This window comes from Heterodontus francisci, chromosome 11 (assembly GCF_036365525.1).
Source record: "Heterodontus francisci isolate sHetFra1 chromosome 11, sHetFra1.hap1, whole genome shotgun sequence".
Taxonomy (NCBI): Eukaryota; Metazoa; Chordata; class Chondrichthyes; order Heterodontiformes; family Heterodontidae; genus Heterodontus; species Heterodontus francisci.
In genome coordinates this window covers 47,276,679-47,300,871 of record NC_090381.1, presented here as the reverse complement: position 1 = coordinate 47,300,871, position 24,193 = coordinate 47,276,679, and the positions used below count along the sequence as shown (strand labels likewise).

General features: G+C 43.4%; 1 protein-coding gene across 4 annotated transcripts in view; it reads right to left on the bottom strand.

Annotated features, from left to right (window-relative positions):
- Nucleotides 1-24,193, bottom strand: part of pik3cb (phosphatidylinositol-4,5-bisphosphate 3-kinase, catalytic subunit beta) — a 219,792-nt gene that overhangs the window by 154,705 nt on the left and 40,894 nt on the right. Inside the window, exon 2 of one of the 4 annotated variants that reach the window (XM_068042109.1) lies at nucleotides 12,497-12,574. The exons of the other annotated variants lie outside the window; for them this stretch is intronic. The gene's annotated coding sequence lies outside the window, so the exon portion shown is untranslated. The remainder of the gene's footprint in view (nucleotides 1-12,496; nucleotides 12,575-24,193) is intronic. 4 annotated transcript variants of the gene reach the window in all.

Sequence of the window (24,193 nt, the reverse complement as noted above, 5' to 3'; positions counted from 1 at the left end):
CAAGTGGGGAGCATTCCAACATATTCCTGACTTGTGCCTTATAGATGGTGGACAGGCTTTGGGGAGACAGGAGATGGGTTACCCACTGCAGGATTCCCAGCCTTTGACCTGCTCTTGTTGCTACGGTATTTATATGGCTAGTCCAGTTAAGTTTCTGGACAATGCTAACCTCTAGGATGTTGATAGTGGGGGATTCAGATGGTAATGCCGTGGAACATCAAGGGGAGATGGTTAAATTCTCTCGTTGGAGCTGGTCATTGCCCGGCACTTGTATGGCACAAATGTTACTTGCCACTTATCAGCCGAAGCCTGAATGTTATCCAGGTGTTGTTGCATGGAGGCATAGACTGCTTCAGTATCTGAGGAGTTGCAAATGGTACTGAACACTGTGCAGTTATCAGCAAACATCCCCATTTCTGACCTTATGATGGAGGGAAGGTCATTGATGAAGATGGTTGAGCCAAGGACACTTCCTGCAGCAATGTCCTGGGGCATAGATGATTAGCCTTCAACAACCACAATCATCTTCCTTTGTGTTAGGTATGACTCCAACTACTGGAGAGTTTTCCCCGATTCCCAGTGACTTCAATTTTGCTCGGGCTCCTTGATGCCGGACTGGGTCAAATGCTGCCTTGATGTCAAGGGCTGTCACTTTCACCTCAGCAATTCAGTTCTTTTGTCCATGTTTAGACCAAGGCCGTAATGCAGAATGGAGCCGGGTAACCCTGGCAGAACCCAAACTGAGCATCTAATTGCTGATTATGTGCCATTTGATAGCACTGTCAACTAAACCTTCCATCACTTTGCTGATGCTTGAGGGTAGACTTGTCCTGCTTTTTGTGGACAGGACATATCTGGGCAATTTTCCATACTGTCAGCTCGATGCCAGTTTTGTAGCTATACTGGAGCAGCTAGTATTGGAGTACAATGCTTCAGTATTACAGCTGGGTCCCATAGCCTTTGCAGTATCCAGTGCCTTTAGCTGTTTCTTGATATCACGTGGAGTGAATTGAATTGGCTGAAGACTGGCTTCTGTGATGCTAGGAAACTCAGGAGGAGACTGAGAAGGATCATCCAGTCTGTACTTCTGGTAGAAGATGGTTGCAAATGCTTCAGTCTTGTGAATGGAAGTGCTGGGCTCCACCATCATTGAGGATGGGGCTGTTTGTGCAGCCTCCTCCTCCCTTTAGTTGTTTAATTGTCCACCATCATTCATGACTGGATGTGGCAGGACTGCAGAGCTTGGATCTAATCCATTGGATATGGGATTGTTTTGCTCTGTCTATCACATGCTGCTTCTACAGCTTTGTATGCAGGTAAGCATGTGTTACAGGTCCACCAGGTTGGCGCCTCATTTTTAGTTATGCCTGGTGCTGCTCCAGGCATGCTGTCCTGCTCTCCTCATTGTTTTTTAGGACGATCGGTAGTTTCATGATTATATCATTAAAAAGACTCTCTTTTACTTCCAGATTTTATAAACTAGTTGAATTTAAATTCCCTAAGCTGTCATAGTGGGATTTGAATTCATATCTCTGGAACATTACTCCAGGCATCTGGATTATTACTCCAGTAACATTGCCACTAAGCTACCATCCCTGTGCTGCTTCAGGGCAAAGTATGGGCCTGGCAATATGAACTTCTCAAAACAGGTGCAATTTTGTGCCCAATTTGAGCCCAGATTGCCGAATGTAGCCAATGTGGAAACTCTACCCCCAGTCATTCCAGAATTTGCTCTGGAATGTGTAATTTGATTCAGTTAGTGACAAGTCAGACTGGTGGCAGGCAGTGCAGCCTTGACAATGCAGAGATAGTTCACATTGGATAATGATACTGCAGGCATAATCCTACCTAGGCTCAACTATCACCAGTAACCTGTCTCTCGATGCAGAATTAAACAAGCGCAAGGGAAAGGCTTCCTCTGCTATGTCCAGACTGGCCAAGAGGGTGTGGGAAAATGGCGCACTGACACAGAACACAAAAGTCCAAGTGTATCAAGCCTGTGTCCTCAGTACCTTGCTCTACGGCAGCGAGGCCTGGACAACGTACGTCAGCCAAGAGCGACGTCTCAATTCGTTCCATCTTCGCTGCCTCCGGAGAATCTTTGGCATCAGGTGGCAGGACCGTATCTCCAACACAGAAGTCCTCGAGGCGGCCAACATCCCCAGCATATACACCCTACTAAGCCAGCGGTGCCTGAGATGGCTTGGCCATGTGAGCCACATGGAAGATGGCAGGATCCCCAAGGACACATTGTACAGCGAGCTCGTCACTGGTACCAGACCCACCGGCCGTCCATGTCTCCGCTTTAAAGACATCTGCAAACGCGACATGAAGTCCTGTGACATTGATCACAAGTCGTGGGAGTCAGTTGCCAGCGATCGCCAGAGCTAAAGGTGGGGCTAAAGAGTGGCGAGTCGAAGAGACTTAGCAGTTGGCAGGAAAAAAGACAGAAGCGCAAGGAGAGAGCCAACTGTGTAACAGCCCTGACAACCAATTTTATTTGCAGCACCTGTGGAAGAGTCTGTCACTCTAGAATTGGCCTTCATAGCCACTCCAGGCGCTGCTTCACAAACCACTGACCACCTCCAGGCACTTACCCATTGTCTCTCGAGACAAGGAGGCCAAAGAAAGAAAGAATCTCTCACAGTTCAGACATCGCATACGCCAGTACACGCCACAGTTCAGACAACACAGTGTTAACACTGCCCACATTTCAGACATCGCACAGTTTTAACACTCCCCACAGTTCAGACATCGCACAGTAACACTCCCCACAGTTCAGACAACGCATAGTGTTAACACTCCCCAAAGTTCAGGCAATCCACAGTGTTAACACTCCCCACAGTTCAGACATCGCACAGTGTTAACACTCCCCACAGTTCAGACATCGCACTGCGCCAACACTCCCCACAGTTCAGACAACGCACATTGCTAACATTTACTACAGCTCAGACAACGCATTCTCCAATGCCAGGCCAGCTCAGTAATTGACTCACTGGCACGCCAAGGACATGTGAGTTGATACAGCTGTTCCTCCCAACAGTAATCTTTCCTCACCTTGCCCTTGATTCTCAGTATGTGTTCTCAACACAGACACTAAATCCCCACAGTAAGCAGATTGACACTCCACACCCAGCTCAAGCCTTTATATTCTGCCTGTAGATAACAGGCAACTGCCAGTGTGTGCGGCAACCTGACCTCAGAGGAAGCAGAGGACAGGCATAGAACAGTAAGTAAAAGAGAGGTTTGCTAACCACTAACACATTCAGGGATGCTAAGGACAGATGTGTTTTCTGCCTGGGCCGTTAAAGTTCTCAGTAATGTGCAAGAGCCTCCAACAGTAGCCGAAAATTGATAGTATGAATCTGCAGCCCATGTCATTCCTTCCTTGACGTTTCTTCCATTCATTTCAATCAGCTGCCCATTCATTATCAACTACTTTGTGCTACTGCAACAACCAATTTCACTCCCCACTCCATATTTTCAGAGAAGCAACAGAAAGGAACGCCAAAAATAAAAGGAGGGGAAAAGGGGATGGGATTTTCATGCGGAGTGAAGAGCGATACTGTGCAGCCTCCTCAGGTTTTCAGAAGCTTTGGTGATGCCACTCCCTGTGCATATGCAAAAGGATCTGATGACATGACTTCCTCACCCACAAAGTTCACCCATCCAGGATCCCCATGCCTTTCTACCTGAAGTTATTGCTTGGAGTCAAAAGGTACTGCTAAATGAAGCAGCTGTGGTGTCTTTGTGCTTTTCCCTGTAATGATCTGTTGCTAACATTAGTCGCTGCTATTGACAAGTTCTATGCTTGCATTATGTAGTGGTACAATAGAATGATAAACAACAGAGACTGGTAGAACCAAATTGCCTGTTTGTGTGCTGTACGTTTTATACAAAAAGGTTTTTCTAAGTATGATAATACCAGCAGACTATTTGGCCAGGGCTAGCCCAATTCCATTGTCACCCAATGAATGTACACACGCAATTTCTAGCATGAGTTACAATTAGATAGCAATTAGGAGCACCAATCCAAATCTAGACATGCTGTGGCCAACCACAACGTCTCATCACCACTCCAGCTCGATCAGCTAAATAAACACAGACCAGAAATCAGTCATGGGCCTTCCTGGTTCATTCAACGTAGCTTCACATGGGGCAGTACAGTAACTTGAACCATCAGGCACCCTTGGGTTTCGGTGGGAAGGGAGGAGGAAATAAAGAGAGAATTTAACATTTGACATGTGGCATACACACTCTGTGATCTGCAAGACACTAAACTTCAAATTAGAGTAAAGTAACTGCTTTCCATTAACTTAATGGAATCTTGCCACACAGTGGCGCAGTGGTTAGCACTGCAGCCTCACAGCTCCAGCGACCCGGGTTCAATTCTGGGTACTGCCTGTGCGGAGTTTGCAAGTTCTCCCTGTGTCTGCGTGGGTTTCCTCCGGGTGCTCCGGTTTCCTCCCACATGCCAAAGACTTGCAGGTTGATAGGTTAATTGGCCATTATAAATTGCCCCTAGTATAGGTAGGTGGTAGGGAAAATATAGGGAGAGGTGGGCATGTGGTAGGAATATGGGATTAGTGTAGGATTAGTATAAATGGGTGGTTAATGGTCGGCACAGACTCAGTGGGCCGAAGGGCCTGTTTCAGTGCTGTATCTCTAAATCTAAATCTTAACAAGTTTGGTAAAAATATAATAACACAACCATACATGCTGATGATTTGCAATTAAGATATTTTTACAGCAGGGAAGTGCATCTACAGTCAGATTCCACGGACCTCTGTTGATTTTGGAGAAGCCAATGGCAAGATTGCGGTCTCTGAATATGCCACCCGGCTAGAAACAGCTTCAGCCAAGTAAATATTAGCAGCTGGGCCCACAAAATGATCACTGCATTACACAGCACTACTCAACCAGCGGGCATTGGGACACCAACATCAGGCCTAAATTTGGTCCCAAGCCCATCCATGTCCTCAGCACACCCACCAGACAATATTCCAGGAGGCGGCCTCCAAGTTGGCTGCACCCCGCTTGCCGCCCTTCGACAGGCTCCCAATGCTGCAGGCCCAGAGAACCCACAGCGATGTTAGGCAGGCAGCCCCACCAAGAGAAGTGGGCACTGCCAAGGCAGGCAGGTGAGCATATGGATGTCTCAACATGGAGGCGCCACTGGCTGCCTGCGTGGACATTATAAATTAAGGAGGCCCAAAGATGGTAGGTTGGAGAGGAAACCACACCACAGGCCTATTCACGGATGAGGCTGTGGCCTTTCATCCCCACAGCACAGTCATTGGGGCATGGAAACTCTGGCTCCGTTGGCCCCTGGCCTTCCGCTGGGGGGCCACCTTGATTGATCCGGTGGCCTCCACACAAGGTGGGAGTCCGTTTTGACGTCGGTAAAATACTAGAGCTGGTGCAAAATGGCCCCCGAGTGGACCATAGTTGCACTTTTGGCTACCCACCTCCATGGAGCAGGCAGCCAACCCAGTTCCCAGCCCAACCCAGCAAAAGTCCCCCGGAGGTGGGAATATGTCCGGATTTCCCAGCCACCCACCTCCAACCCCATCTCCAAGGGGCCGGGAAAATTCAGCCCAAAGTGTCATCAGAGCTCAGCTCAGGAAGCAGGGAAGCTCTTCCAAATTAGGATCGCAAGATGAGCGCAGAAGGGCACATGCCTTAAAATCAAAGGGCAAACTCATGTTATTCCCAGAAAGCATGATGATAGTCTGCATTGTCAGCACTCGTATCAGCCTCAAATTTAAAAACTGACTCACAGGAACTACTCATAACTATTCACAGGAAGCTTACTCATGAATATTTTGCAACCACCATGCAACATTCAAGCATAAACAAAATTCCTTCTTTTAAAGTCATTCTGCTCAGCAAATTTAAACAAACCAAATTTGCATATCTCCCTGGTCAGAAAAAAAAACAGCCCAACAACCATAAATTTGCAGTGCTAAATATCAGCTTCCTGAAGTTGAGTGAGTAAATAGCTCTGACCTCAGTACCTTGCTGTACGGCAGCGAGGCCTGGGCAATGTATGTCAGCCAAGAGCGACGTCTCAATTCATCCCACCTTCGCTGCCTCCTGAGAATCCTTGGCACCAGGTGGCAGGACCGTATCTCCAACACAGAAGTCCTCGAGGTGGCCAACATCTCCAGCATATACACCCTACTGAGCCAGCGGCGCTTGAGATGGCTTGGCCATGTGAGCCGCATGGAAGATGGCAGGATCCCAAAGGACACATTGTACAGCGAGCAAGTCACTGGTATCAGGCCCACCGACCGTCCATGTCTCCGTTTTAAAGACGTCTGCAAACGTGACCTGAAGTCCTGTGACATTGATCACAAGTCGTGGGAGTCAGTTGCCAGTGATCGCCAGAGCTGGCGGACAGCCATAAAGGCAGGGCGAAAGAATGGCGAGTCGAAGAGACTTAGCAGTTGGCAGGAAAAAAGACAGAAGTGCAAGAGGAGAGCCAACTGTGTAACAGCCCAGACAACCAATTTTATCTGCAGCGCCTGTGTAAGAGTCTGTCACTCTAGAATTGGCCTTTATAGCCACTCCAGGCGCTGCTTCACAAACCACTGACCACCTCCAGGCGCTTACCCATTGTCTCTCGCGACAAGGAGGCCAAAGAAGAAGAAGTATCAGCTTCCTGAGGTTGAGTGAGTAGATAGCTCTGACCAAGCTACAGGGTGCCATTGACCGACATAGTAGCTCTCACTAAAAATATTCCTTTGGTACGTTGATGGGATCAGCCCTTGAACATTGGGCTAGTCCCTACTCACTTCCATGAGAAGCAAGTGCCCCTCTGGATTCTGAGCAGCAACAATTTGACCACAAATAGCAAAAACCATTGCACCAAATGAACTTTTGCACATCAATAACATCAATTTGAAGCCAAAGAAATTTTACAAGTAACTGTCTAGCCAAGGAGTTGCATCGAAATGCATAAATATTGCTTGATAGTTAATTTGTTTTTGAAGGAAAGTTACTGACCCAAGTGTAACTTCCAGACATAATCTGATTACAATTTCAACAATGGTCAAGCACTGTGTTAATTTTAAACCTGAATGCATTGCAATCATATTTATGTACTGATCCAGTCAGGCCCCTTTCATCCTATCATTGCCATTTCTTGTTTAAGTGGCAACCTTGAAATTGAAGGGTTGAGGGGTAACCAAAGACAGATATTTCTTAAGGAATGTATTACAAGCCTATTTGCCTTTATTTTCTGCAGCCATTACTGTTCTTACCTGTATTACAATTTTACAAAGTGCAAACCTCACCAACTGTTACGACCAGAGAAGGAGGGGGTCTCAGGTTCCCCTTTCGCCCCATCTCTGGTTTGTCCGCAACAGGGTTTATCTTTTCTGAACACGGTGACTTAACTTACCACTTAGGTGAGCACTTTCTTTTATACGTTTCACGGGATGTGTGCATCGCTGGGCAGGCCAGCATTTATTGCCCATCCCTAACTGCCCTTGAGAAGGTGGTGATGAGCCGAGCTGCCTTTTTGAACCACTGCAGTCCATGCGGGGTAAGTACACCCACAGTGCTATTAGGAAGGGAGTTCCAGGATTTTGACCCAGCGACAGTGACAGAACAGTGATATAGTTCCAAATCAGAAAGGTGTGTGGCTTGGAGGGGAACTTGCAGGTGGTGGTGTTCCCACGCATCTGCTGCCCTTGTCCTTTTAGGTGGTAGAGGTTGGGTTTGGAAGGTGCTGCCTGAGTAGCCCTGGTGCATTGCTGCAGTGCATCTTGTAGATGGTACACTCTGCTGCCACTGTGCATCGGTGGTGGAGGGAGAGAATGTTTGTGGATGGGGTGCCAATCAAGCAGGCTGCTTTGTCCTGGATATAGTCGAGCTTCTGGAGTGTTGTTGAAGCTGTACCCATCCAGGCAAGTGGACAGTATTCCACCTCACTCATGACTTGTGCCTTGTAGATGGTGGGCAGCCTTTGAGGAGTCAGAAGGTGAGTTAGTCGCTGCAGGATTCCTAGCCTCTGACCTAGTTCTGATCAAGCCTCTGACTTGCTCCAGTTCCTCTAATATAATTGCAAATGAACCAATCAGACAGGCTTTATTGAGTTTAAACACAAAGATGTAAGTTTATTAATCTTATCACTCTAAACTGGTTAAAATTACTAAAATATGCTATGCATCCATGTCCACATTCATAAAAGAGCCACACACATACACAAATAGATTACAGAGGAAAAAACAGAGTTGGGAGGTTTGAGTAGAGACTGTAATAAATTGAATTTAAATACTGAATCTTATTCTCAAGTGTCTTTAGTTGAAATTGTAATCCTAAATTTCTCATTGGGCCACGTGCACAGTTCGGGCTTGCTTCTCAGGTTCCGGAAGGCAGAAGAGGGACTTTATCCTTCTCCCCTAGTTGCTGACTGTAAGGATCTGTAGACTTGGCTTCCACCAGCTGCAGTTTGAGGCTTCTCTAGATCTCTACTGCAGAGAGGGAGAGAGAGAGAGATGCTCCCTTGCTGGATCTCAGTTACTGACTGCTTTCTGAGTCACCACTCAGAAATCTCCAGAGTAGCCCAAGGAGTCATGTGATATGACCATCTCTTTGTGTTTGAATCAGAAACATCTGGAAGGGTCTTTGAAATTCAAGGCTCTCCCCTCAGCTGTTCAGACATACTTGCTGGGGGGGGGGGGGGGAGGCAAGGTGGGGGTTGTCTCTTTCAAAGTCAATGGGCATCGATGACTTTTGACCACCACACTGATAAGGCTATCCCAGATAAGTGAGTCAGAGAGCACCTGGAGGTTTCTGGGTGGGAATGATCTTGCTCATCTCTAACTTGTCCTAGATGACCTGGATTACAGATAGGAAAATTAAGCAAGGTTTCCCTCTCCTGAAGACTTTATAGCAATCCCAGCTGAAAATGAATGCGTGTGGACTTCAGCAGAGGGCAGGCATGAGCATGTTGTGATACTTCCATGACAGTCACTGTCAAGGCTCATACATAAATCATGCGACTTGGAGGCCTGCTAGCAATAATAGCTCAGCAAGAAGACAACACACTCAGGAGAAAAGGGAGAATAAGCGACAGAGAAAAATATATTTTCTGTTGCTGCAGCATTAGAGTGACCATGAATGGCTGAATTTTTTTTTTTAATTCTAGCAAAATAAAAGGTTATCCACACAGTTAAAATAAAGCCAGTTTGAAAATCCAAGTTAAAGGATCTAATATTTATAGCCTTGAAAGGCAAAAAAGGCCTGCAACTAGGGCAGGAGGAGTACACAACATGCTTCAAAATTGAGGAAAAAAAGACTAAATTCAACTCATATGGATATATTTTAACAGATTCCACAATTGAAAACAGCACTTTAAAAGAGCCTTGCCTTTACAGTAAACCTGTCTGAATACTGCAGATATTCCAGATCTCTAGTTGAGGCACAAGTTTTAACTTGAACCTATACAGTTGTAAATAGATGGCAAGGAAGTTATTTTTCAATGGGCTGAACAATAGGCCTGCAACCAGCTGCATTGGTTGTGTGAAAACAACCAAATAGTGAAGGGACAGTTTACAGAAGCTGAATTAAAATTTGATCCTGTGACCATTGAGATTCACTGTTGTCTCTCACAGACATTGTATACAGTTATACTTTGGCACTCCTCACCCCTTCTCATCTCAATATATTGACTCCTCACCAGGGTACAGTTCCAAGTGGTGCTGATCACACTCCAGCACAGGTCTCTCTCCAGCACCTCGAAAAATTGTCATTTGGCAACCAACACATACACACACACACAAACGGAAGTTTATAGTTAAATATATGTTACATCTTAAAAGAGAATTGAATTATTTTAGTACTGAAACTCCAATATAGAAGATTCCTTGTACTCATATAGTTAAACACAGAAAGTACACTGGGAAACAATGTTAAGTAATTTAAGGTGGATTGAAAGGGTCATCTTGAATGTCAACACTGGAAAGTGATCCAGAACAATACAAGACACAAAACAAGATTCAAAGAGAGACAAAAACTGGTGAGCGGGAATATGTAAAAGGAGGGGAAGGAGTACCGTGTACCTAGCACTGTGAATGGATAAGATATTGACAGTTTTAAAAATGGACAGACAGGAAATAGATGGAAGATTACTGGAATTAAAAGGGTATTCCATGGTAGGAGGCAAAGGGGGAAGGAAGACTGTGAGGAAAAGAAAGTGTTCTGGGGAAAGCAAGTTACTGGTCACATAACAAGACCAAAGAGGAAAAGATAGTGCAGAGCAGCAAAATGACAACTCAGAGACTAGTGTTAAACCACTGGGCCAGAATTTATTGCAGCTGTTTAATTTGCCTATTTAATTTCCACAAGACTTTGCACTGGAAGTTGCTGCAAGTGGGAGATCAAGATGCCGCTGCGCCTTCTATGGAGCATCTGGGACCTTTGTAAACAGGGCAAGTGGCTGTGTGTCTCCTTAACTAATCAGATTATAGGAACAGTGCAGTGCCTGAACTAAGAAGTGCCAATTAGAATTCAATGTCAAATCAGGTACAGAAAGCGAGTTAAAGAGAAAGAAAGATTGGATTGAAAGAGAGGGGAATAAAGATTCAGAAAGTCAAAAAAAGTAATATGATTTTTTAAAAATCTCGAAAAACAATTAAAATCTGAAGGAATGAGTCTCCACACTTGTAAGAGTAAATTTTCGGTGCAAGAGAGGTTGTTCGGCAGTACTTAAGAATTATCATACCATTAAAAAGTATACTTCAACTGAAATGAACATGCCCTAACTTTTTGTGGCATATTCAATCGATACGCTCTTGGATTACATATTTCAATGCGAGAGTAAATTCAGGGTAGAAGGTTTACTTAATGTGCTCCAGTTCCTAGCACCTCACAAGCATACTTTAACATTGCACAATGCATTGGCTTTGTCAGGTGGCTAACAATTAAGCCTTCACTGATAAGATAGCATTACACCACTGCATTCTGGCTTGTAAACATGGTTTTACTGAAATAATGCATTATGACAGAGCCTTCTGTAACTCATACAGTTACAAGTCATAGAAAAGCAAATTTTTGATGGTTTACTTTGCTGAAGATGCTAATGTGCTGTGGTGTGCTCCCAAGGGTGCTGGCTGCCCACCAGCTCTCTGTCCAAGTAGCCATTCTCCATGCATAAGTCAGGACAGTGAAGAAGTAGAACAGTTAACTGTCCAATTACACACAGATTGAAAAGATAAAAGACCAGATAGAATGGCCAGGATTTTATGCTGGCGACAGGGATCTCGATGTCCGGAAAATGCGATGCGGAGAACCCCATGTCACCTCTTCTCCAGTAGGCCCGCCGAATTTAGTGCTAATCAAGCACTGAAGTGGACAACAGTGGGCCATCCACAGGATCAAGGACCCCGTCACTCGTGGTTCCACCCTTGGAGAGCTGCCACTGGCAGCTCTTCCACTGAGCAGCGCCACTGCAGAGGCGGTAGTTGCTGTCAGAGGAGCACCTACCAGAGGTCCAGGAGAGGCACTGGACCCAGGTCACAGCGAGGACAGTGTGGGAAGGGTCTCGCAGGGTGGGGGTCGCAAGGGAGGAGGTCGCTAGCAAGGGCAGGGGGCTGGCTCACAGCACCACCGCCCCAACTCCTACCATGCTGCCGGGTCCCTCATTCAGGCACTCTCCCACCTCCAAATCCGCCATGGGGGAGAGCTTAAAATTCCACCCAATGGGCTGGATTTTAAGAGCTTGCCGCCAATCTCAGTGGCGAGCTCAAACAGCCACTGCGATCTCAAGCTGTCCGTCCCTGGCAATGGCGTCAGCTGTCTGTGCGCAAGCACTGGCGCCATTTTTAAATGCCAGCTCTGCCACCCAATTTACATTTTTAAAGACATACCCCCAAAAATTAAATAAATTTCTAACGCCCCTTTCCCACCCCACCAATAACAATTACAATAACCATTTGCCCTTCCCCCCCAAAACACATCTTTTAAATGTGACCTTTCCCCCCCAACCCCCCAAGACTGCACAAAGTTTGAAGTTCAACCCTTCCCACCATCCTCTGCACCCATTACATACATTTGACCCCGTCCCCACCCAGCACTGACAAACCTACCTCCTCCTCGCTCCCCACCAGCATCACAACGCCTTTCCCCGTACAGGGATTAGAAGGCGCAGGAGTGCCGGCCGCCATGCCAAAGATCTCGGTGGGCCATCCAGATTGCAGGTAAGTCTATGTAAATGCATTCATTTGAATATTGCAATTGAGGTCCCATCGCCCAGCAGCGGTGGGGGGTTTTGCCACCACGGAGCCTCGCCGGGCCCTCCTGGTGTCGAGGTCCGTGGCAGGCCTCTTCCAGTCCCATCTTCAGGCCACCCCCGCCACGGAGCCCGACATCGAGGGCTTGATAAAATCCAGCCCAATATGTCACATTTGTTTGAAAGTAGGTTCGGAAAATTCAATCGAAAGACCATTTTAAACAGTTAATAAAATGATGATTCGGTAGGTAAACTCACCACATGGCACGTAGGCAATACACATAGGCCAGAAGGATGGCAATTTTGATCCCAGGTCTGTGCTGAGTTAACTGGTCTCTGGAAGAAAAGAATCAGATAACTAACTGTTACCTAATTCTTGTTGGAATTGTGTGTATATGTGGAGGCGGGGGGGGGGGGAGGGGTGGGTGGAGGAGGGAGGGTGGCGACAGGGCGGGGGAGGGGGGGCATGGAAAGAAAAGGGAAAGTAAAGTAGAGAAATGGTTACAGATAATCCAGCAACTAAACATCGATCCAGGGCAGAATTAGTTTATCATCAGCCAGCCCAATACTAAATTGCAATTTACTCACAGGTACAAGTGATTACTGTAGGAATACAAAGAACAAAAAAGAATTCGCAAAGTAATATTCACAAATTTAGCTTTAAAAAACATCACTCATATTATGGCATCTACTACTTGAGCTAAACATTTACTTGAAGTCTTAACAAAATCAACTCCAACTGACTTGAGTCACTACAACAAAGTTGGGTGAACCACAACTGACAGCTTGTTGGTAGAACCGAGGTCATCCAACAGTCATGCAATGATAAAGCATTCTTAACCAATGGTGAGGTTCTCTGCTCACCAGTAACATGAAGCAACTCTTGGTATGAACACACTTGTTGTTGAGTGTTTCAAGAAGTGACTCACCAGACTTTGCTTTGGAACATCTCAAAAACACAAAAGGGGTCAGTTTGCAAAGATCCACAAAAAATATTGGAATGAAAAATGGAAAACATTGGTCTATAATTTGCTGTAACATGGCAGCTAACGGTGTACACATTTGTTAGACTTACCCTGCACATTTAGCTTTTACAATTTTTTGTGTGGCAAGTTGCTGAAAGTGCCAGCTAATAAAGGTGCAGGAAAGGAAACAGGGCATCTGAGACCTGAGTGAACAGGGCATGTGTCTCCTTAACCAATCAGATAGAAAGATTGTGAAATTAACAGCACGAGGACTGAGAAGGAAGTGTAAATTTCAGTGGGTGAAATCAATGTAAATCAAATACCGAAAGGGAAAGAGTGAGGGGAAGAAAGATTTGATAGGAAAAAAAGAGACAAAGATAAAGAAAAAAAATAAAATTTTACATTATTAAAATCTCCAACAATTAATACCTAAAGGAACTTATAATAGTTAATTTTCAGCGCCAGTGAGAATAAATGGCAGCGATTAACAGTTACCACATTGTTAAAAGGGTACTTGTGCTTGCAACAACAAGACTTACCTTTCTGTGGTTAGTTTAGTGCATATCTACGACACAAATATAGCAACTTCACATCTTTCAATGCATTACAATGGTGATTAGACAGCAAGGTGCTGTTTCCGTGCTGAAAACGGCGGAGCAGCACGATTTGAACAGTAACTTTTGCATATTTGAGTTTACTGTGCATCTGGCCCCAGTTGAGATTGTTGTACTATTTACATACAAATAATGCTGAATGCCATTAGCCTCACCATTATTTTCACAGCAAATTATAGCCCAATATAATTTATTTCTCATTAGAAAACAAATCACTGCTATTTAATGCAAAAGTGTAAGGTTTACACAATGAAGCATTAGAAAATGTTGAAGAACTGCGTTTCAGGCCATTTCCCAAAAAGAATAAACTACATCAGTATTTTTGCAGTAAAATATTAGCAGCTGAACATTTTAATGAAGGAATAATTTAGGGAAGGTTTGATACAATAATATTTGGAAGCACTTCCTGAACACAAGAAAAAATCCCCATTGCAAAATGCTTCCCCATTTCAAGAATGCTGGGTATTCAAAACACTAGTCCTTGTTTCCAAATCCTTCCAAATCCTTGCAACCTTCTAAAACACTAGTCCTTGTTTCCAAATCCTTCCAAATTCTTGCAACCTTCTCCAATTCTGTGTGTCAGTCTGCATCTATCACTCTTCTGACTTTGTTCGTGTCTGCATCCATACCATTCCAATCACATTAAATCCAGTATGTGTGAATTAAAAATACATTCCAGCTGAGCGGCACACCAATCAGCCCTCAACCTGTGTTAGGGCTGAGTCTGCTCATCTGGGCGTTGTTGAGTCTTGTGCTCCAGCAGCCCTTTCCTGGTTACATATGGGAAAGTTAAACCTGCCACATTTGTGCTCCCTCGACCTCCAAAATATGTGATTGGCGAAACAGAAAATAAAGGAATTAAAATGTATTAAGCTTAAGTATTAGGATGACATGAATGAGGTGAAAGTTACAATAATAAAATGGAAAACTAGAGGGAAGAAAGAAATTACAGGTCTAGCAAAAGTAAATGCACATTGGTGTCTTTTACATTTCGTAACAAAGCTGCTGCTGATATCGGCATATCTTTAGTACTGCAGCATTATGTTTGCTCCATCAATACAATTCAAGGGTGGGAAACATTTAAAAAGTAGTCTGCCCCAGTCAGCCTGAAAGTTCTTGCACTTGCCTACACAGTCTGAGGGTTAATGTGGAATAATCATTCCAGCCTTTTGGCCAATGCCACACAACCATGCTAAAAAACTTCCCAATCACAAGGTTTGTCATGCCCACATACAGTAAATACTCCTTCACATTCTTTCTACATTAGTTACATTGAATTTTGAAAACTTCTTGTAGCTTGGAGCATTCCTCAGATTTAATTTATTGAAATATCAGCAGTTCAAAACCACTCAATGCCAGAATTTACAACACTTTCTGAAGAAAATTTATAACCAGCTTTACTCCTGACTAATCCAATATTTTTTATTTGTATTAATCCTTAAGGAATCAGTTTGGCTTACATTGTTTCTGTGCTCACTGCATTTCCAAATATTTTCACATATTTTAAGTCATTTCCAAACCAATATTTGCCATTGCTTTTGGGACAACTAGGAAGGGAGGGGAAAGGAGTGGAACAGCATGAAAAACACCAATAAAACATAGTTTACCTTTTTCGGAACACAGCAGTACAAATGAAAAAAGTTAAACAGTAAATTAAAATTTTGTGCCTTTTTTGTGCATTTATGCACAATTTAGTATCACAATGCTCAAAATAACTTCTGTTTACTTACTGTAAGATATCCAGGGATTCTAGGTAATAAGAAAAGTTGATCTTAGACGACAATTCCTTTTTACTAACCAAGTTTCTCAGTCACGGAAAACCAATACCACAGATTAATGGAGATTCAAAATGTAATACTATTTGAATGTCATGTCAATTAAAAGTGCATTTTCCACCCAAATCAATTTCATTTATAACGCAAGAAAGTAATTGTAAATGGAGCACGGCAATAATTATCATCATCCTGCTGAGATTCTACCTAAATGTTTAACACAAACCACTTCATCTGCATTGAAAAGGTGCAATGAGCAAACACAGACACACATATACCTGCACCACCCAGATTCCAACACATTTATTCCCCTGAATAGGCAATGTCAAGTTCCTTACTGGGAATCATGTCATCCATGGCAGCTCGTGCAGGAACACTGATCTGAGAATTGTTATTCTCTAGAATCTGAGAGCTTCATCACTTGGATCATGATACCTTGACCATGTAATCTTTTTAAAATTGTAACAAACGTATGGAAAGATTGATTTTTAAAAAATATACAATCCAAAGTAACGGCTGGCCAACTTTGAAAAACCTTCCAAATTGTTTTTACTCAATTTAAAACAAATCTAGAAAAGTGTTAAAAATACAATGGTTTCTATTGCACGTTACACTTCTACTGTCGTATTGTTTGACAAGCTCGTACACACACACAGGTACTCAAATGTTTTGGGGGCTATTTTCTTTCTCAAATCCAAATATCTAGGACTCAGTAGTTACCAGTGTTTAATTTCTATATGTTTTATTTCACAATATTGTGATGAACTTACCTAAAGAATTGGGCTGCATTTTATAAGCCCGCCGCTGTGAAAAATTGGCCTAATTTAAATAAACCCCCCCCCCCCCTCCGATCACGTGGAGGGGTGGGCTCTCCGTCCCCAGCAATGGCGTCAGTTGCCTATGCGCAGGCACTGACGCCATTTTTAAAGGGCATCCTGCCCAGACGTACCTGCAATTTAAATATTTAAAGATTTAATGAAATTAAATAAATACCCCTCTCCCACTCCCCAATAGCAATTAAATTAATTATTTGCCCATCCCCCCCAAAATACTGACTTTTACCATCTGATCTTCCCCCGCCCAAACTGCACAAACTTTAAACTACAACCCTTCCTTACACCCATGACGTTAATTTGACCCTTGTCCACCACACCCCATCCCACACTGAGAAAGTTACCTCCTCCCCCCTCCACACCGGTGTTGCGCCTCGTTTCCCCGGATGGCGAGTGCCGGTCGCCAGGCCAAAGATCGCAGCGAGACATCAAGATTAATGGCAAGTGCATGCAAATCTATCAAATTACTTTATTTGGATATGGTGATTGTGCTCCCATCGCCAAACAGTGGGGACGGGGGGTGGGGGGAGCTGCCACAGTGCCCTGCCGCTGCCGGGAGGATCGGGCCAGGCCCTGCCGGCGTCGAGGTCCATAGCAGGCCTCATCTGGGGCCATCTTCAGGCCCCACCCACCATGGATCCTGACGTCGAGGGCTTCTCAAAATCCAGCCCATTGTCTTTTGTACCATTTAGGTACATTCATTAATGGTTTTACTCGGAGGTGCCAGCCTCCCTCAGAAGTCTAGACCTGGAGTTAAAATTCTTCGCTTGCTCGAGTTATTCTAGATCAGCACCAATGTCTGAATTTTTCGGGCAATGTATTCTGTGCATGTGCGCAAAGCAACCTGACCCATGAATTTTAGAAGTCTGAAGTAACTATCTTCAAGTCTTTATTTTTTTATCTGAGAAAGCAAACCAGATGATTATTGTGTCTGTGATTTATTTTATTAATACCATGAATGAGAAAAGAATCAAATTTTTATTCACACAAAGACTTGTTTGTCCTTCTCGAGTATACCACATGATCTTTCACAGTATATGGCACCTTGCACAGACCAGAAATACATCTTTTGGTATACTGTTGGTAAACTGCAGCAAACGTTAAGTTTTTTTTAAAATTCTAATCAAAATGTATGGCAGGGTGTATAGATTTATCAAAACATTTTTCAAGTTTCCATTCAAGACTGTAGACAGCAGATTATCGTGTCAACATCCTAAAGGTTGATTGCTAAGTGCTTATTTTGCTTGGTGCTAACACTTTGGCTCACAACTTGAAGGGTGACATGAGGATTGCACTGTACTAAGTCAATGTTTCTTGGCAAACACAAACTAGATTTGAAGCCTTTTTTTGGCTATAAACATGTGAGCATGCACACACTTAAAATAAACACTTGACTTGATTTCAATTTTTGAAGAGGCACTTCCTGCAGGAGCCTGTGATGCCGCACACTTGTGCTGTTTTTATCAGTGCTCCTTCATAAAGTCAGCCAAAGCAACAGATCTATAGACATCCCGTATTATGAAATAAAAGCAAAGCAACCATAGTAGGCACATATGGGTAATTGTTTCAGGCCCGCTTATTTGTGATCATATAACCTGGGCTGGTGCTGCCTTCAGGCAGAATGTAATCTGACTATTGTGGAACCTCCCCACAAGTCTATACTACAAGGAAGTAGGGAACTTCCTGCCGACTGATGTCATACTCTCCAAACAAAAACAAAACTCCAGACATTGAAAACAGGTTATAGGAAATGCTTTTCAAAAGTCAGAACCAGCGCTGATGCAGTGAAAGTGTTAAGGGTGGGAAAATTTAACAGGTATGACAATGTATGGGGAAAATGTCATCAGTTTGAGGCCGGGGCTATTTTAACTCCCGGGCATCATTTACATTGCCTATCAGATGCCAGCTCCAAATGGGTGAAAACAGACCAGTTAAACTCACTTGCTTGGAGTTCACCCACTGGCCCAAACATTAAGCAGTAGGGGAGGGTTTCAAACAAGGAAGGGAGGCAAGGAAGTTCTCATGGGGGAACCAAAATTGTACACAGTATACCAAATGCAATTGAAGCTAAGCCTTATACAAGATAATAATTGTACTTGTAGTTTTCTATTTAAATGCCCTAGCTGTATAGCCTAACATCCTATACACTTTCCCCTCCACCTCATGACACTGGCTCTGAGCATTCAATATTTCATGAACTATGACCCCCAGGTCTTTCTCCCATTCAGCATCCTGGATTAGATAACTCTGCATGACGTATCTATGCTTAAAATTACCCTGCCCAAGTGCATCATGATGCACTTGTCGACATTAAGTAGCATCTGCCACATGTAGGCCCATTCCTTCAATGCATCATGATCGACCTGCAGACAATTTCCCTCATCTAACTGCATCATTCGCAAACATGCGGACTATTCCCCCTCCATTGATGTTTTCATCCAGCTCACAAATGAAAGTGTGGAAGATCCAATGTGGATTCCTGCAGGTCTCCATTAATATCCAGATAGCTTCTGTCATTAATAACAACCTCTACCTACACAAATACAGCCAATCTGCTATCCAACCTAAAATCCTCTCACCAATCCCATATGACTCAAACTTATTTTTGGTCTTTTGTGCAGCAATTCATTAAAGACTTCTTGAAAATCTTAAATATACAATATCTTACACCATCCACCAATTTTATAAGCTCTTCAAAAAAACTCAATTTAGTAAGACAGGACATCCTTTTCCAGGAGCCGTGCTGTGATTCCCTAACAACCCCTGCTCGTTTCAACATGTTTCGAGCAAATTCCTTAAAACTGAAGTTGATCTGATGGGCCTATAGATTTCCTGGTTCTAAATTCTGCCTTTCTTAAATATAGGCACCACATGAGCCTCTATCCAATCCACAGGAACAACTCCAGATGTTAAATATATGAGATGCTAAATATATGAGCTAGTGGTTTATGTAAACAGCCCCCACCACGCCCGTCCCACCTCCACCCCCAATTCTTTTAGTAGCCCAAGGTGAATTTCAACAAGGCCAGTAGCCCAGTTTGCTTTAAGAGCCCTAAATCGAGGGAGAAATATTTCTGCGTCCAGTTCCACACTTCCAGCTTTAGCACCAAAGAAATTAACATTAATAAATGCAACAGAAATAAAATGCTTGTCAAGTTAACAAAAACACGGAAGAGACAAAAAATACAAAATATGAGACATATGGCTAGCCACAGAGGTATAGAAGTCTTTCACAGCTAGGATTGTTCATGACTCTCAGTTTGACAACCCACATTTCTTCCAGCATCCTCAAAAACAAAGCATAAAAATGCACACTGTGGCCATAAGATTTCTGGTCATCTGGGACATTGCTTATGCCTCATTTTATATTCTAAATATATTTCTCTGCGTCTTTCTTAACTTTCTAGGATGTTACTTCTGTTGTATGATGATAAACTTTTTTCTGCAATGGTTATGCTGTTCACTTTTCTGCACCTAAGATGATTTTTCAGAAGTTTAGACAGAAGGCTCTGAATGATGTCACTAATGAAGAAAAAGAGTAGAAAAAAAGGAAGCAAAGCTTTAATGTAAGGAATTAGCAGTTACTGGAATAAAACTCACAAATCCTATTTGTGAGTAACTTCCCTAGGATGGACAGATGACAAATAAAGAAGCACTGTCTTCCTGAAATATTGTGCAACCCTACATCTGCTCCCCACCCCCACATCATTCAATTCAAAAATAATCCTGTTAACTTCATCACTTCCTTGTAATATAATTATTACAAGATAAATAGTACCACTGGAACTTTTTAAACTTAATTTGCAAACTTTTCACTATTTTTTGTCTTTCTGCAACCATAATTATACAGAATAACAGATAATTACAGATGAGGAAATTCATTTAGCCCTTCATTGTGCGAGATAAATGCATCGCTAGCAAGGTCAGTAGTTATTGTCCATTCCTAGCCCTCAAGAAGATGGTAGTTAACCTTCACCTTAGTTCATCCATGCAAGAATGACCCTCAAGTACCCCACACCCCTGCAGCTTCCAATTAGTCCTTAAATGATTGCAAAGTTTTTGTCTCCACTACAGAAATAACTTATAGCGCCTTTAACGTAACAAAACATCCCAAGGCACTTCACAGGAGCATTATAAAATAATGTATGACACAAAAGGAGAAATCAGGTTAGATGACCAAAAGCTTGATCAAGAGGAAAGCGAGGTGGAGAGACGGAGAGGTGTAGAGAGGGCATTCCCGAGCTTGGGCCTAGGCAACTGAAGGGTGGCCACCAATGGTGGAGCAATTAAAATCGGGGATGCACAACAAGCCAGAATTAGAGGAGCACAGATATCTTGGAGAGTTGTGGGACTGAAGGATATTACAGAGATACAGAGATAGGGAAGGGTGAGGCCATGAAACAATGATGAGAATTTTTAAATCAAGACTTTTCGTAACCGGGAGCCAATGTGGGTCAGCGAGCACAGGGATGATAGGGGAACGGGACTTAGTGCTAGTTAAGACAAGGGCAGCAGAGTTTTGGATGACCTCAAGTTTACGGAGAGTACAATGTGAGAGACAAGCCAGGAATGTGACGGAATAGTCAAATCTAGAGGTAACGAAGGCATGAATGAGGGTTTCAGCGGCAGATGAGCTGAGACAGGGGCAATGGTGGGCTATGTTACGGAGGTGGAAATAGGCGGTCTTAGCGATGGCACAAACATGAGGTCGGAAGGTCATCTCGGGGTCAAATGCAGCACCAAGGTTTGAACAGACTGCTTTAATCTCGACCTGTTGCCAGTTAGAGTAGATGGAGTATCCATTCCATGTATTAATTACTCTTTGTGTTAAGAGATTCCATGCCTTTTGTGTTGAGAAGAACGTCTTGTTTACAGGCCTAAAACTTTCTTAATGTTTGAACTACTCTCTTAATTTAATACGCAATTTACATTTTCCATACCCTTAACCATCTTATATACCTTAAGAGATGCCTCTTTTCAAGACTGAAAAACCCAAATGCAAGCCAGAGTTCCGGAGCCGTCTAAAGCAGGCAGTCATAAAAGAGGAGATAAGCTCATTCTTGCATGCATGAGTTATTCATCAACAAGCCATAAAGGCCACAAACTGCTGATAGATAACCACTGTTTCCATGGAATCCATGGCATGTGTTGCAACAATAATGGATTCATGATCAAAGGATTTATTTCTTTTTTTAATCTAAGGGCTCTTCTTTGGGGGAATCCACTGCTGCTGAGATCAAACACTTTTTTTCCAAAAATATACCTTATTCATAAAAATCTGTAAAAAAATACATTACAGAACAGTTCCAAGCTGACATTCCAGAAAGTGCAAAATAAATCAGTTTCCTTCAATACAGAACGTGATATGCCTCACAACCCTTCCATTCCATTTTACATACAACGTACATTTGCATTACACAGTGCTAAGATCAAACACAATCATGTTGTGGATTTCTGAGGTAGGTCCTTGAAGTGAAAGGGTCAGGAGGTGCACCGTTGGAAGGAGAAGGCACATTTCAGCCATACCTACTCCCGCAAGTCAACAGCATTGTTTGTTTACTTTGCTCCTGATCAGTGGATCTGCTGTCTCTTTAGTGGTGTACATTTTTTGCCAATAGCAGTCATTTCACTCATTTGCTTAAAGGGATAAGAGATGGCATTGGTAGGCAGTGGCAAGAGCTTATGGTTCTGCCTTAAAATGCAAATGCAGGTAGAGTTTTCCGGCTGAATTGCTGGAGGCAGATTATTTTCAGCTGCACACACTCACCTGCATTTTGACTGACTGTCATGCTAGGCCCCCACCTGCCAAGAATGAGGCACATTAATTTTGTTATGAACATTGATTTTAAACTGTTACTGGAGTGAAGGAAGTACTTGTTAAACAGATCAGCCATGGCTGGAAAAGACATTTGCATATTAACAGACAGTATTTGGAAGGACAAAGGACCATTCCCTAACACAATCAACCCACAATGGACCTTGATCACCAGATATGGTGTGTAAGAGGAGCATTACAGAGACTGCTAAGGTGATACAATCCAAGACATGGTCAGACCAGTTAGTCACATGACTAACCAGCTTGGCAACCTGGGTTTTTTTGAACTGTACAAACAGCTTGAACTGAGAGTGTCTGTTTGCTCCTAGACTGAGAAGATCTCTCCTGTCTGCTCCCATCTCTTTCTCACAAGCCTCTGAATCCACGGAAGACACATGAACTCCAAGAGAGAAAAGTCTCCTACAGCAACAAGGTTTAAGAAGAATACTGGGCCCCAACGAAAAGCAAGATCTACCTACAATCAAGGACTCTACAGTGAGCACGAAGAACCGTAACAAAACCTCGTCTGATATTGCCTCAAACTTTTCCACTTTATTTTTTTCTTCTGCTCTTTTCACATGTGTGTATCAATTATGCATGTTAGCGTAGGCGTGTCGTGCATCCGTGTGCGTTAATTAGAGTTTAAGTTTAATAAATTTCAACTTTTCTCCTTTAAACTTAAGAAAACCTGCTTGTGCTGGTTTCTTCAACTTATAATTGGAAAGCAGTGAACAAGGATTCACCAAGGGGGAGCTAAAAACACGGTGTGTTTAAAATTAACCCGTTACGGTAAGACCAGGTGAAGGCTGAGAGGGACCCCTGGACACCTTTCTCACCCGGTTGACCTTGTGACATCATCATTTAAATAAAAATTAGGAGTACAGGATCTGCTGACATCAGTGATGACTGAAGTACAGCTTTAAAGATTTTATAGCAGAGCACTTGGAGAACAGTGGTAGAATCAGACAAAGTCAGCATGGATTTACGAAAGAGAAATCATGCTTGACAAATCTACTAGAATTCTTCGAGGATGTAACTAGTAGAGTTGATGAGGGGGAACCAGTGGATGCGGTTTATTTGGACTTTCGACAAAGTCCCACATAAGAGATTAGCGTGTAAAATTAAAGCACATGGGATTGGGGGTAGTGTATTGCAATGGATAGAAAATTGGTTGGCAGACAGGAAACAAAGTGTAGGAATAAACGGGTCTTTTTCTGAATTGCAGGCAGTGACTAGTGGGGTACCACAGGGATCGATGCTGGGACCCCAGTTATTCACAATATATATTAATGATTTAGATGAGGGAACTAAATGCGATATCTCCAAATTTGCAGATGACACAAAACTGGGTGGGAGGGTGAGTTTTGAAGAGGATGCAGAGAGGCTTCAGGGTGATTTGGGCAAGTAAAGTGAGTGGGCAAATGCATGGCAGATGCAGTATAATGTGGATAAATGTGAGGTTATCCACTTTGGTAGCAAAAACAGGAAGGCAGATTATTATCTGAACGGCTATAAACTGAGAGAGAGGGGAATATGCAACGAGACCTGGGTGTTCTCGCACATCAGTTGCTGAAGGTAAGCATGCAGGTGCAACAGGCGGTAAAAATGGCAAATGGTATGTTGGCCTTCATAGCGAGAGGATTCGAGTACAGGAGTAGGGATGTCTTGCTGCAATTATACAGGGCCTTGGTGAGGCCATAACTGGAATATTGTGTGCAGTTTTGGTCTCCTTATCTGAGGAAGGATGTTCTTGCTCAGGGAGTGAGTGCAGCGAAGGTTTACCAGACTGATTCCTGGAATAGCGGGACTGACGTATGAGGAGAAATTGAGTCGGTTAGGATTATATTCGCTGGAGTTCAGAAGAGTGAGGGGGGATCTCATAGAAACCTATAAAATTCTAACAGGACTTGACAGGGTAGATGCAGGAAGGATGTTCCCGATGGTGGGGGAGTCCAG